This window comes from Malaya genurostris, chromosome 3 (assembly GCF_030247185.1).
Source record: "Malaya genurostris strain Urasoe2022 chromosome 3, Malgen_1.1, whole genome shotgun sequence".
NCBI classification, from domain to species: domain Eukaryota; kingdom Metazoa; phylum Arthropoda; class Insecta; order Diptera; family Culicidae; genus Malaya; species Malaya genurostris.
In genome coordinates this window covers 279,497,722-279,514,145 of record NC_080572.1, presented here as the reverse complement: position 1 = coordinate 279,514,145, position 16,424 = coordinate 279,497,722, and the positions used below count along the sequence as shown (strand labels likewise).

Sequence of the window (16,424 nt, the reverse complement as noted above, 5' to 3'; positions counted from 1 at the left end):
AGTTTGACACCGTTAAGAAGAAAATGCATCACCGGCACCAGCAGGATGCACCGGTTATGCAGACCCTGACCGGTGCTGGCGACCGCGTTAGCAAACTAACGACGCAATCGCAATCGCAATCGATACGAAAGGCGGCACTTGACCGTTCCGAATCTCCGTTGTCATACCGAGCCTCGCTGTTCGATGAAAAACAACTGTACGGAAGTGAACGGCTGAGGTCAACGGCGAGCAAGACCAGATTTTCACCGCAGGATTTTCCAACCAGTTGGTTCGAGAGTGGAAATTCGTTTGATCCCTGTTTCAGTCTGGGGCAAACCGTCGGACAGGAGGAAACATTTCAGGTGTTCAGCAACAAAGCCCATTTGTTTCACAAGAACAAAACCATTTCCGGTAGGAGACCAATGTTTATAAAAAACTTCCAACCATTCAACTCGCTGCAGCGAGAAATTTCCTTGGCCAAGAAGCAAACGTTCAGCAGCTGTCCGGAGATTAACGCCGGTACATTGAAATCACAACTTTCGCAAAAATCCAGAACCTCCCAAAAGTCCCAGAAGAGCTATCGATCGAACAGATCGACCAAGCGAGTCAAGAGTAAAATTGTCCAACTGTTGGAGAAAAACAATGACGAAAAAACCGAAATGGATATCCTGCAAGAGTATTTCGACACGATGTCCTACACGGACATAGTCAAGGATAAGGACTTTAAAAATTATTTACTAAAGAAACAGTACACGGATATCATCGATTACATCTACAGCAGTCCGCCATCGGAGTTCGGTAACTCGGAGCTCCGTTCCAGTCCTGTCTCGTTGAAGCTGTCGAACAACGATTGTGATTCAGTCAAAAAGGAAAAACTCCTGGCGGAAGTACCGAAGAAGTACTACTCGTACACAAACTCCCAAGTGTTCTGCAAACGTGATCAAAACTTCGAACGATACTACCAACAGTACGACTGTACAGTCCCTGCCAAAGAGTCACGAATCTTCGGGTACTCTTCGCTACCCACCCAGTACTATTCGGCGACCCCGTTGACCAAACGAAAACCGATCCGAGAAGATATCCCGTGTTACGTTACACTGCCGAAGAAACGGTCTCGCTGCAAACGCACCTACCAGCAAGTTCGGGAATTTTGCGAAAAGTCACTCCTAAAATACGCAAGCTCCAAACCAACCAGCGAGACTCTGAAGCTTCAGAAAAACACCAAAGACTACTCGGAGAAAGCGTACAACAAAGTGATCAACGATTTCATCCGCAAGCGAGGATTCGGCAGCGTGGAAGAATACCTGCATCACTACTATGGTGACTTCCTGAACAAAAAGCCTTTCGGTATGAAAAAATTGGACCGATTTAGCTCCTTGCCACCGCCACCGTATTCCAGTGGAGACTTCCGGGATGACCCGTTGCGGACCTTTGATTCGAAACATATTTCACCGAGAACGACTCCCAATGGGGGGCTGGTGACTGCGAACGACTCCGGCATAGAATGCAACTCCAATTTCAACAGTCTGATTTATTCCGACTCATTCAAGAACTTTGACTACGTCAACCTGACCACGATGAACCGCAAAAATCGCAAACAGTCTTCCTCGGCATGCTGTCAACTGAACGAAAAGCCACCGATCTTTCGTCTGGTCAATAGCGACGACGAGGAACTCGACGAGGATCGATTCACGTCGCACGTGCTGCTCGAGGGACTGATCACCACCAGCAACGAAACTAATCTGCCCTATATATTCGACGATATCGGAATCTATGAAAGTATTCAATCAATCGAAAAAGAACGCTTCCGGGCGGAAATCCGCTCCCGAAAGGATAGTCTAATTGAGAAAGCATCCGTGGACCAACCGGGACCGATCACAAACCGTGGCGATGTCGGCGGAAAACGCCTGCTCAATACGAGAGCTACCGGGGATTGTCGTCTGCCGGAAAGGACTCAAGAGTATGTAAGTGGGGTTTCCTTATTTATTGTTTTCAGTATCGAGTGTACCAAATATCATACATTGCTATTACAAGACAGTTTCGGTGTATAAAATATTGTTGAAACAATTCCAACATTCAAACCTAGTTCACGACCGTCACCGGCAGCAACAACCGGGCCGGTAGAAATAACTGTTGCTTTGTCCCACAAACTACCACCCGAAGCGGAGAGAAAAGCCAACCACCGCCGGTCACAAACGTGTGCCAACCAACGGCGCAGCGACATGGACGGCTACGGCGGCGGTCACCGGCGCGATAAATTTGCTTCAGTTTTTCTTTTCAATTTATGAGCACTGTTTTCTAGTACCAATTGAAGTGGTCTGACTGGATAAACGATGCTCACTCGCTTGCTCGCACGCTCAGCTCAGCGAACACGATTTGCATTTATGGTGGAAATAAATATGAAAAAGAAAAACTAGTACTCAGGAAATGGAGATTTGACATCGAAAGCATGCCAGAAAAAGTGGCCTTCGGTGGAAAGTGTAGGTCAAGAACGACAAAACACGTTTTCTAGTCATCGGGTTGTCGGGCTGTCGATGCTTAGACATTGACTCGTAGTTCGCCTAGTCCAAGCAGAGCCAGTTCTACTCGTCATTCTGGTTTTGCGTGCCGTTGCTTTGAAAAGTGAAATGTAAGGGATGGCAGGGAATGTCGGCAAATGAATTTCTAATACCAATTATCGTTTGAACATTTTTTCAAAACCATTTGAAGCATGTTTTAATCGTAATACGAAATTAACTTATGTTTTATACATTTTAGTAGTTTGACGTTACTGATTGAGTGGAAAACCAGACTAAAAGGTCAAATAGGAGAGAAATCACAGGAAAGGATCTTTTTCTGCTTATAAACTGTCCCAGAAAGTATGGACGCAACCAAAATTGCTGCCATTTTGCAATGGTTCAGAATCTGTCGATTTCTATGGAAGCGTCCTGTTGTTTACACTCTTCTCTAACCACTTGTGCAGTTGTTTATTCGTTTTCAATAGTTTGTTTCGAAATGCGTGGACTTTCAGCAGAACAACGTCGAAAAATTGTGTACAAATGGTGCACAGAACGCGGACCGTCACTGAGAAAGATAGCAAAAATGGAAGGAGTAAGTGAAAAAGCCGTGCGAAATGCCATCAGAAAGTTCGGTGAGGATAACATCTTTGAGGATAAACCAAAAACGGGTCGAAAAAAAGGTCCTGCTAACCCTCAGTTGGATAAACGTATACTGAAGGCGTTTGAGCAAAAGAAGGAGGTTTCAGTTCGGGATGTGGCCAGAGAAGTGGGCACTTCGAAGTCAAATGTTCTTCGTGCTAAAGAACGTTTGAATATTCGAACCTATAAGAAGCAGAAACAACCAAAACGTAATCCGAAACAAGAAGCATCGATCAGGCCGAGGATTCGAAAGCTGTACAATACGATTCTTGCTGGAAATTTGAACTGCATAATCATGGACGACGAAACCTACGTGAAACTCGATTACAAATCCTTGCCGGGACCACAATATTATACGGTGCGAGAAGGGCAAGTGTTAAACCAGTCCGAGACATCGATTGAAGTCGAAAAATTTGGTAAGAAAGCTATGGTCTGGCCAGCAATGTGTAGCTGCGGTAAGATTTCGAAACCCTTCATCACCACTGCTTCAATGAACAGCGGAATATACATCAAGGAATGTTTACAAAAACGACTTCTACCCATGATTCGAAGCCACAAGGATCCTGTTGTCTACTGGCCAGATCTTGCTTCTTGCCACTACTCGAAATCAACGGTAGAATGGTATACTACCAAAATGTCACTCTCGTCCCAAAAGACATGAATCCACCAAATTGCCCACAACTTCGACCAATTGAGGAATTTTGGGCATTAACGAAAACATGTCTCGGCGTAAAGATAGTGAAATTGGTTAAAGCTTGCTTCATTTAGAATTGGAACAAAATTTTGCTCATATTTTGACGCTCCTGGTGGACGGATTTGGAAGTTCTTGGCGCCCACGTGTCGGGAATTTTGTCAGCTTCACGTATGATTTTTGACATTCCGCAAATCGACTGTACTTTGTAAACAATCAACATGGAAACCGAAAGAAGGGAAAAAATTGTGCAGTTATTTGGAAAATTCACTGTGCTTTGCAATGAAACTCGACTCCGGGAAGGAATCAAGTTGTATCGAGCTAGCAAACAGCCAAATCGGACCATAAAACAGAATAGTGTGGTCAAAATTCGTGCCCGGAAACTATATGACCAGGTGCTGACCAAGTTCGACGGGTGTCTTCTGATGGACGATAAAACCTATGTCAAGGCTGACTTCGGGCAAATCTCAGGTCAAAAATTTTACTTGGCAACGGCTCGGGGGAAGTTCCAGCCAAAATTAAATTTGTTTTTGCCGACAAATTTGCAAGAAAATTCATGATTTGGCAGGGCATTTGCAGCTGTGGCAAAAAAACGAAAATTTCCGTTACAAATAAGACAACTATACCAAGTGTCTGCAAAAACGAATTTTGCCGTTCATTCGATCCCACGACCATCCCGTAATGTTTTGGCCAGATTTGGCAAGCTGTCATTACAGCAAAGTCGTTCAAGAATGGTATGCCGAGAAAGGGGTCCAGTTTGTTCCGAAAAACCTTAACCCACACAACTGCCCCAAGTTCCGCCCTATTGAGAAATACTGGGCAATCATGAAGAGGAGACTCAAGGCAAAGGGAAAGGTTGTCAAAGACATCAACCAGATGACGACCTGGTGGAATAAGATGGCCAAAACGATGGACGAAGAAGGTGTGCGCCGCCTAATGAGCCGTGTTACAGGAAAAATTCGAGAATTCCTTCGAAACCGTGACGAATAATTTTATCCGTATTTTATCAAAAAAGTATGAAGAAAACGCTACATTTGTATGAAAAAAGATTTTGAATTCAAAAATACATAACATTGTCTTTGTTCCAATTCTATCTGAAGCAAGCTTTATGTGCCCTAGCACAAAATAAGGTTAATCCCTAAATGATGTCTCGGCAGCCAAAACGATGCACAGTGGTCCAAAACTGGAAAAAGATGGTCAAAAGTCTGTACTGACTTTCCTTGATTTTTAAGAGCTATCGTGTCTTCGAAGAAGTTTCACAAGATTATATTACGCTTCTTTTGAAAGTGGCACCTTAATTTTTGTTAAGGGGGTAGTACCAATTTCGAATAAAAATATTTTTTTTTTCACAAAAAATTTTTGTTTTCTGTCTTTTTTTGCAGAAAAAAACATTTGAAATATTTTTGCTGAAGATATAAATAATGTAAAAAAATTATTTTTTGAGATATATTCACTTTATTTTAAAAACATTTTTTTTATTTATTATTACTCTATTACATAAGGATCTACTACAAAATGCGCGTAAACACGCAAAAACAAGCAAGTTCATGCTTGCACGCGCAACTTAAGCAAATTGATGTAATTTTTGTTTTGTTTACTTTTTGACAATTAACAATATTAGGAAAAATCTAAGTGGAACTCGATGCAATTTTTTAGGCCTTTCCAAAGTTAGTTTTAAATATTGAAAATCCGAAAAATTATCAAAAGTTCAACACATATGTTTTCCAAACAAAATATGAAAAAGTATTGTAAAAGTACAAACCTATAGAGCAAATTCAGCAGCTAGAAGTTCTATATGGAAGATATATAATAGAGCTGAAACTGGAACAAACGTATCCCCAGTAAGCCGTTCTAGTTTTATTTATTCCACCAGTTCTTCTGTCAAATTTAAAACTGGTCTACGATGCCGTTCTATTTTTTGTATATTTGAAACAGGAGTAAAACACTGCTGGGGCTGCCAGTTTTTCTGTTATTAAATTCAGATTTAAATTTTTTAACTGACATAAATCATGCATCTAGAACTAGAACACTACTGTATATGCCCTTACGAAGGGATTTCATTCTTAAACGTGTAAATAAATTGAGTTATTGCAAAGCAACACGTTTTTTTTTAAGACGATATGTTGATCGTGCGACGCTCACTTAGAGATGTGCGAAACAGCTCATACCGGTGAGCAGCTCCCGAACCGATCAGCTCACTGAGGGGAATCGATTCAATGTATCAGCTCATCAGCTCATTTAGATTGAACTGAAGGTTTGTTTTGAGCGCCGTTTTCTAACTCCGTTTTTCTTTCATATCCATGATCGAAATCATTGATGCGCGAAGAACAATGCTATGCGAACTAACTTGTCTGCGAATTATTATTATGTCACATTTGAAAATAACTGCAAAAGTGGCATCCCTGAATGTACCTTAGCCAACTGAACGCGAGGTAAGATTTCTTATTGACAATGACTCATTCAATCTGTTAAAGAAGTATAAATACACATTTGGAAAAACGAACAAAAGCTCATGCACACACATTCTTCTCATTTATAACTCGCTCTTCAAGAGCCGAAAATCCGTTCTGCTTGTAGCTTGTTTCCACCTTACCAGCAGGGATGCCAGGTCATTTTTTCAAAAATCTGTGATCAAGCCAAAAACCTGTCTGTGCAAAATCTGTGCACGTTTCCTCGTTTCCATAATAGCTGATCGGAATCATTTTGGTAAGCAAAAAAAGGTCTCACTATTTCCTACCGCTCTGTAATTTTTGATGCTAAACTGTGATCAATCTCAAAATCTGTGATCGATTTCAGAAATCTGTGAAAATCTGTGCCATTTTTTAAATCTGTTCAAAAGGTTGAAAACCTGTAAAACACATAAAATCTGTAAAACACAGAAGATTAATATCAGCTCACTTTAAGTATTCGATTCACTGGAATAGCTCAGTAGCGAATTGCCCATCTCTACGCTTACTGCAAAAGTGAGTTACAGAAATAGCAGACGCGTGACGCCCTCCGTTTCTTAACCCATTCATGGTTTCAGCATGGCCTTAGTGAAAATGAATCACCCGAATAGTACTCAGGATATTCTCATTGGAAAATAAATTGTATTAGAAACATATTCTCCTATAAGTATTGTAAAAGTTTGCTGCATCAAGTTGCATATTTCGCTTCGGTACAAGGTTTTCTAGGTAAAAATAGGTAAAATGATGTATAACTTTTCCAGAAAAGAATAAACCTATGCATTACCTTCTACAAAATTATAGGATTTTATATTTTCTACAATTATTCCAAACAAAGAATGTATAAAAAAATACTTGAAACTAGTTATGATTAGAAAACTAGTTTCAAGGGGGTTGTCATAATTCAATAACTAAAACTAACTTTGGAATGGCATAAAAAAAGTTCCATCGAGTTCCACTTAGATTTTTTTTATGATATTGGGCACATCTTTTCCTAAAAATTTTGTAAAAATCAGCTGCATAAAATTGCATATTTCGCTTTTGTGTGAGGTTTTATCATAGGTAAAAAAAGGTAAAATGTTGTATAACTTTGCCAGGAAACAACAAACCTATGCACTACCTTCTACAAAAATATGGGATTTTTTATTATCTTCAATTATTCCGAACAAAGTATGCATAAAAAAATAATTCGAAACAAGTTCTAAATAAAAAACTGATTTTAAGGGAGTTGCCATAAAAACGCTTTGTATATCCGAAACGGTGCGACCTACATTTTTGGTATATTTGACAAAGTAAATTATTTTCAATAGCTCTAAAACTTTGTAGAAGAAAAAAAATTCTATCTCTTCAGAAAAAAAAGTTATGGTTATATTTTATGTCAAAGTAGGCCATGAACAATTAGGGATAGAATTAAATTACGCGGTATATATTTGTGAATAATTTCTTGAAAGCAACTATATGCATTAAAAGAACGGTTTGGCAGCTACTGATTTATGTCCACGTTTTTATTGATTCGAACCACTGTGCGATGGTTAGAAATGAGTGTAAACAACGGAACGCAGCCATAAAAATTGACAGATTCTGAACCATTGCGAAATGGCAGCGGTTTTTGGTTGCGTCCATACTTTCTGGAACAGTCTTCAATTCCGGAAGCTGAAGTCGGATCCAAATGATGTTCAGAAACTTTATATGGAACTATGAGACCTTTAATTTGAATCTAAGTTTGTGAAAATCGGTTGAGTCATATCTGAGAAAAGTGAGTGACATTATTTTAACATTTTTGGTGCATATCACTCTGTAATTCGGAAACCGGAAGTCGTCTCCGAAAAAAAGTGAGTGACAATATTTGTCACACACACACACACACACACACACACACACACACACACACACACACACACACACACACACACACACACACACACACACACACACACACACACACACACACACACACACACACACACACACACACACACACACACACACACACACACACACACACACACACACACACACACATACACACACAGACATTTTCTCAGCTCGTCGAGCTGAGTCGAATGGTATATGACATTAGGCCCTTCGGTCCTCGGTTCGAAAGTCGGTTTTTGCAATGATTGTGTAGCCTTTCTATATGAGAAAGGCAAAAAGGTTTCTGACAAAGACACAGAGATTTTCTGTGATCTCGACGAACCGAGTCGAATGCTGTATGACAAACGGCATTCCGGGTCTCGAATGAAAAGTAGTTTTTACGGTGATTGCATAGGTTTTCTATTAGAGAATAGACGGGTACGGGTTGGGTTTGGGATTAGGAACAGACCCAGATCCGATCATCTCTTATTAGCTGTTATGCACTGACAGGTCAATGGTGTCATATTGACAGTTCAATGTAGTTCACTGATCTAACAAGCCAGTATTCGTATGTTCGAGCTCTGACTTAGAAGAATTTTAAGTGTCAGTAAGATTGCTGCACTAGTCAAACGCAAGTCTAATTTCACAAAAATACAACCACATCTGCAAGGTATCCGCTTCTCAAACACTAACGTTGAGATGAAGCAGTCGCTGCAAAAACTGCGTTTGTTGGAATCGTGCAGTTTTTTGGAATCGTGACCTTTTTCAATAGAAATTAAAGACAGTATTCCTCTGTCAAATGATTAAACATTGTGATTCTAAGTGACTAAGTACAACAAGTTTGCTGGAGACTGTATGGTGCATTCTGTCAAATTTCCTTATGGTTGCCAGTTTTTCAGTAATAAGGTATCCGGCATCAAGGTGTGTCGGTAAGCAGAAATTCGCTTTTGTAGGAGACTTTCTTGTATTAAGATCATTGACGATGATGACATCCGCTCGACCAGACCAGTGTTTACTAAACTTTCCCTGCCACTTCTATAGATAAAATGACATCACGGATTCAAAAATAGGCATAAGTTAAGGAACTTGTGAACTTCTCAACGAAGTCGCTCAATCAGAATTTATCCTGAATAATGTTGCTTTAAGGGATTTTTTTTCGATCTGTGTTCGGTCATATAAAAATAATGCTATTTTTATGTTAAAACTAGTATGTAAAAATATTGTTCTCACTGTTGCTACTGTCAAAGTAATCAAAGTGGCCAATAAAACCGAATTCAAACAATTAACTATCGTGTGAGGCAACACGCTGAGCAGTCAGCACTCAATTTAATTGAATTAAATTCCCATAAAAAATAGCAAACCGTTTCAGACACCATGCTGCGGTCGGATTCAGCCTCGGCCGTAGCATCATCCTACAAAGTACCTTGTAAATCATTCCATCGACTTATACTTCACCGCAGACACTGGGCACCACAAAAAAAACGACGACGACGACGAAGACGACGATGAACGTGTGGTGTTCGTTTTATGCGTGGTGACCGGGTAACAAAATGCCAAATTGCATAACGGAACCCAACCAACATTCTCCTGTCTGGTTTGGTTTGGCTGCGCTGGCACCGACACTTCGAGGTCGATGAGAGATCCGCGAGGGTCAGCGAAGGAACGGTTTCAGGTTTTGTGAGCAACTTCCCGAAACAGCACGAAACCGCCTGAAATTGCTATGTTTAAGCAGAAAATTTCCATTTTTATTATAGGTTGTGTGTGTGGAACAGCAATCAATCAATGAAATATGGAGAGCAACATTGAAAGAGGACCGTTTAACTAGAATTTTAAAATGTAGGTGCTCTGCGGTAATCAACAGAGGCAAAAAGGTTCAACATATGTGCTGGCTGCATAACCAGCAATACGAAACAGGTCGTTTAGAGAGGGTTTCAGAAAGATTTAAATATCTCAGGCCGTTGTCGGGGCTCTTCGCACTGGCGAACCTTTTCGTCTTTTCGTTTATTCCATGACGCATTTCAGCATTTTCTCATCACAAAAGTCATGAACACGGTTTGGACCAAACTGCCGGAATCGTAAAACATAATTGGTCAACCCCAGAGACAGCCGTATCAGTGCAGTAGTAGCAGTAGAATCGACGTAATCACATTTAATGGACTGTTGATGGCATGAACTGATATAGGCCTCAACGTTATCCTATTGTTACGCTGTCTTCCCGTACATTAATGTTGATAGATGATGTGAGAACTGTGAGGTGACTTTTAAAATGCAACTGTGACTGACCACCGATTGCACATCGGCAGACGCCGCCCTGACCCACCTGTTGTGAACAAAGGCAGGTATCCGATTCAAAGTAGAAAATAAAAACAAAACGGTTCCGGAAGCGGTTGTTACCGGACCTGAATCACGCGGCATGCAACATACAAAGCGAAAGGTATTGGTACGGAAATTCGCCAGAAAGAGATTGCATCAAAATAAAATTATCAAATGGACGGATAATGCAAGCTTGTGATGTAAGCAAAAATAGAAAAGAGTATTTGATAGTTGTCTCATGCAAGGATGGCTTTAATCGTATCAAAGAACGCTCACTAGCAACTCTTCACACGGTTCAATCAGTGCCATCAAAGAGAGACGGATATCATCGCAGCAACAAAAAACCGGCATAGAATAGACACCAGTGCGAGAACGAATTTCTCTCGATAACCTGTCTGAGAATCAAAGGTTAGCACGCTGTGTGGGAATTCTCTCTTAAGCAACAAACGGTCGCTTATTCTCGTTTCGCGATCGGATTCTATACAGTCAGTTGATAATTGCGATAGAATCATTTTACTATTGCGCTTATTCTAACTATGTGCATATAACCTTTGTATAAGTTGTGTCTATGAAAATGTCTGTGAATGCTCCACACAAGGGTTTTGAAATATTGCAACTTGGTATGAGAACCATCAAGTCGAATCATCGATTCGATTTTCTGCGATAATTGTCAACTTGCGATTCTCTCTTGGAAAATTCCACACAGCACCGTTCATTATCAGACTGTACATTTTTTTAAGGGCCGTGAAACACTCAGAATATGAAGTGGAGAGAAGAAATGTAGAAAAATTCTCTCACGGTTCATGCAATGAGAGACACGAGTTCTGGTAGCATCTTCTACCGGATTGAAAATGTTGTATACAATATAGATAAATATCGAGCAGCTTCTGTCAAATTATCGGCAATCACCAACACTGGTTTCGAGGAAGATATTTTTTAAATTTCACCGAAATTTAGTTGTATTGAAACACACTTCGAAAAAGTCCTGTGATTTTACATCTTATAAGATGAATTTACGTGGAAGAACATGTAATATTGTGTGATTTGAAAATTCCATGATACGAAATTCATTGAAAAAAAAAAATGATGGCAGTCGCCGCGACTTGAACCAAGAATCATTGGATCACAAAGTATCTCCGTTAATCGACTGAACCACTGAAGCACACATCTACTTGGGTAATAAGTGGTGCATATAAATTCATATAGTCGCACTTGCTAACCGAATAAAAATTACAGGCTTATCCTACAAATGGAATATTCCGTCATTTGACAAGTTAGGTCTTTATGAATTGCATCGTATGAGGGATTAGGTCACCCGTAAAATGCAAATTTCTTTGGTGTAAACTCTCGTAAAGAATCGAAGTAAATGCCTTTTTCTTCAAAAGAAGAACAATATTCCATACTGTCTGTCAGAAATACCATAATAATTTCCGAGTTTTTTATCAGTTCTACCAAATGTATTAAATCTCATCTATGATGTTTGACATATTTTCAATTTGAAGTTTTCATAGCTGCCAGGGAGAAAAACGAGATTCGGCCTCGTAATATACAACAAAATATCGTTGAAATAAAAATGTCATGCACACCCTTTATGTAAGGAGTGTATCGAAGAGTAACGAACATGATAAAAGCAAATAAATCTTCTGGGTTATCCACTGGAGTTGCTCTTCTGGACATAGAAAAAGCATTCGACAGTGTTTGGCACAAACGTTTAATAGCAAAAGTGTCTGATTTCCAGTTTCCTATTTATTTGATCAAAATTATTTGATTGATCGTACGCTTCAGGTTAGCTATCAGAATTGTAAATCTAAATTGCTACCCGTACGAGCCGGTGTTCCGCAGGGTTCCAGCGTAGTTCCAATATTGTATAATATTTTCACTTCTGATCTTTCAAATCTACCCGTTGGTTGTCAGAAAACGCTATTCTGTGACGACACAAGTCTGTTAGCCACAGGTAGAAATCTAAGAGTGATCTGCAGTCGCCTACAAAGAAGTTTAAATGTTTTCAGTGATTATCTGTCAAAATGGAAAATTAAACCAAATGCAGTAAAAACGCAATTAATTATCTTTCCTCATAAGCCAAGAGCTTCTTTTCTTAAACCAAACAATAATCACATTCTCAAATTGGATGGCTTGGAATTGACATGGTCTGATCAAGCTAAATACTTAGGTTTAACGTATGACAAAAAACTCACTTTCAAGGATCACATTGAAGGAATCCAGGCAAAGTGTAATAAATATATTAAATGTTCATATCCTCTTATAAACAGAAATTCTAAGCTCTGTTTAAAAAACAAATTGTTAATTTATAAACAAATTTTCAGACCAGCCATGCTTTATGCAGTACCAATTTGGTCAAGTTGTTGTTCCACCAGGAAGAAAACGCTTCAAAGGATTCAGAATAAAATTTTGAAAATGATTTTGAAGCGTCCTCCCTGGTTTAGTACAAATGAGTTACACAGAATCACAAATATAGAACCATTAGATGTAATGTCACATAATATTATAAGAAAATTCCGACAAAAATCGATGCAATCTTCAATTGAATCGATTCGCTCTCTGTATTAGTTAGTAAGTTAGTATATAAGTTCCTTTTCCCCATTACACAATACAAGTAGGTTTAGAATTTTCCCTACACAAAAATCTCAGAATTGCGGAAGCAAATAATGTCCTCATGGTAATAACCAAATCATGTATATAATAGGGCTGAAAAGTCACCACTTGTGACTGAACACCAAATTTAAATCTTAAAAATTTAATTTTAACTCATATTCCAATAAATAGTTATTTTGAAAAAGGAGTGTATTGAAAAGTAGTTAGCAACATTGATTATTGAATAAAAAAGCGAAAAAAAACATATTTTGACATCAGTTTTCGATATATTGTAGAAAAATTATATTTTTATACATTTCACTGATTATATTGAAGAAAATCCTAGTTTTTGTGAAACGCTCGCACTTTGGCCTTGACATTCTTCATTAAATTCTGCACAGTTACTTTAGTGACTTTCCTGGTGGCAGCTGTCCAGTTTCTTTTGAACTCCTGCATGTTTTGGGACACTGTATCTTCCTTCCGAAAGTGCCGCTTGACAATTGCCCAATACCTTTCAATTGGCCGAAGATCCGGGCAGTTCGGTGGGTTGATGTTCTTTCCCACGAATTGTACATTATTTTTTGACAATCACTGTAGAACGGAGTTGGCGTAGTGGGCTGAAGCCAAATCCGGTCAGAAGAGAGGAGGAGCCTTATGCTTTCTGTACAGTGGCAGCATTCCTTTCTTCAAACATTCTTCCTCGTACACCTTGGCATTAAGAGAAGCATAAATATCGATATCCGTATCGCAAGCATGTGCAAACATATAATTGCATACATTTGGGCTATTGATATAATTTCATCGGCTACAAAACAAATACAAATCACGACAAATAAAGTCTATGTTCTGGGTTCGCGTGTTCGGTGTTGATTCCTAATAAAGATCAATCTAAGCAGACTGTCGTGCATTTGCGGATTCAAAAATGTAACGATTAATTAAAAATGTCGATCATTATAAATTTTGGTTACCTTGTTTCACATCAATGGCTCGAACAACCCCATGGGGCTGATCCTTGTAGTATTTAGTTCAAGATTTATGTTTGGACCAGTCTCAGATGTAATGAAAATATTCCAGTTCTTAAATACTTTACTAACGTCTTTCGTTAAAAATTTTAGACAAATAAAATCAATTTTTTAGTTGTTCCAGTTTCTTCAACATTTCATCAAAGTACACTGTCCCTCTGACAGTGTACCTTGACAGTGTACTGCATAGCGAAAAACGGAAATTTGTCCGAGTATCCCGTATTATAATTTGTTTTTAATCTACCCCTTGGATTAAAATCAACAGTTTTTCCACGTTTCGTCTTCTGATTCATCAGTGCAAAATTTTTACCTGAGTCATCAGAAAATAAATTATTCATATAGGGTATTTCATCTCATTTGTGAGAACGTTACCTTAAAAACCAGATTTAGCCACTAAAATCACTATGATTTTTTCATATTTCTGCTTAATTCACGTTGCTCCACATGGAGAATTGATTCACATTCCTTGTAAATTAAAATGATGCTCAAAAATCAGCTAAAACACTTCTGATATGTTCACTACTCTGCTCCTAATTCCTTCTCAAAGGATTTTTATTCATCCTATCGTTGGTCCTTTATTCATCTTATTAATTAGTAATGGCGATAGTAATCAAAACAAAACATTGCACTATTACACTCTCAGGCTCACAATGTCCGAATTTTTCTTAAAAATGGCCTGACGCCAACTATAAGACAACACACGATATTTCTAGAACCAGTTTTGAATCATTTCGACATTTAAAAATTTTTGAGTAGTTTTCGTTACCTTTCGTTTTAAATTTAAAATTTTACTGTGCAGTTAATTTGGTAAACTTAACAATACAACAAAAAAGGAATTGTTTTTATTTAGGCATTAGTCCTTCTAAAGACAAAATGCAGAGCCAGAGATGCCATTTATACAGATTTATCTGTATTGTATAGATGGCAGAGTATAGATTTTATACAGATTTCCTAACTGTAATACATATTTGTACAGGTTCATAAAAAGTGAGAAGTAAAAACTTAGACTTTTCTCCGTGAGTATTTATTACTTTTTGATTGCAGTAATTCTTTGAAAGTTCATTAATTAACGGACAAATCGCATGTTAAAATGGAAATCTTCGCAGATATGAAGAATTATCTTTTAATATCATTTTATTAGTGAAAACAGATAGAGCAGATATAGACTTTTTGTACAAAGTAATACATATTTTCTATGAAAATAACTGGCATCTCTGTGCACAGCCGATGAGACACACACACACACTTAACAGCGTTAGGTTGACATATAGCGGAAAGAAACCAGTGCTACTAGATTTGCCACAATGGTTTTTTCATTAGTATTTAACACGCTCTTTCTGGTAATATTCGAAGCTGAATTTTTTTTTTATTGGAAATATAAATATCAATAATATAACTAAACTAATGTCACGGATACTAAAAAAAATACTTGTTGATGATAATTTGAAGAAGAAAAACAATTTTGTTTTGTAACATTATGAGAAAACCTGGCAACTTTGCGAAACCAAATGAGATGAAAACAAAGCGCAATCAAGTGAACTAAGTGAAAAACTTTCATCTCATATTTCTGAAGACTTTTATTGCTTGTCGGGTATTTTTCGAAGCTTTTAATCGTTAATTAAACAAGTGGCAAGTGAATATTACTAAGTATGAAGTCATCCAGCATTCAATAGTAGTGTAGTGTGAAACAGTGATCATGAATCACACGAATCGTTTAGTAGATATTCAGAAACATGACGAACTGTAAATTTTGAGACGAAAATGTGTCCTAAATTGAAAAGTAAGTTTGTTTTAAATGAAAAAACGATCACCGAAGAATTTAAAACCGTTTCTTCCAATGGAAAAGTGTGACAATAGCTTAAATATTCATTTTTAAACATTTCTGTTTATTTCAGGTCCGTTGTAAGATATTATTCGTGTACAAAGTAATGAGGAGAAGGGATGAGATGGTAATAGGAGCTCAGATGAAATAGGGAGCCCTTACCCTAGTTATAACTTTATTGGTTAGCTTGACTTATTGTATTTTTGTAACAGAATTACCCATCTGTTTCAAGTTTATGTAGAATCTTACATTCTTGAGACAGCGCTCTTTAATTGACGCCTTCCCCGTTCCGTTGATTTGCTTCTCAATGCGAATTGTATCTAACATCTTTTTGGAATAAATTGAGTTAGAGTTTTATTATATCCATGAACAGTTACTCGTATGCAGTCTGGTTCTACCGTGCCCAATATTCACGATATATGATTATCGTTGTAGAAAGCATTAATCATGATCATGTTCGAATAATAGTATGGTTAAAGAATCGAAAATTCCATACCTTATTCATAGTAGCTCGAACATATCTCTGCTGCTCCGTAAATTTATTGCAATCGCACAGTAGATCCGGACCTC

General features: G+C 38.2%; 1 protein-coding gene across 6 annotated transcripts in view; it reads left to right on the top strand.

Annotated features, from left to right (window-relative positions):
* The window catches only part of LOC131438675 (guanine nucleotide exchange factor DBS), a 292,063-nt gene that overhangs the window by 264,616 nt on the left and 11,023 nt on the right, over positions 1–16,424 (top strand). The gene's annotated exons all lie outside the window — the stretch shown is intronic.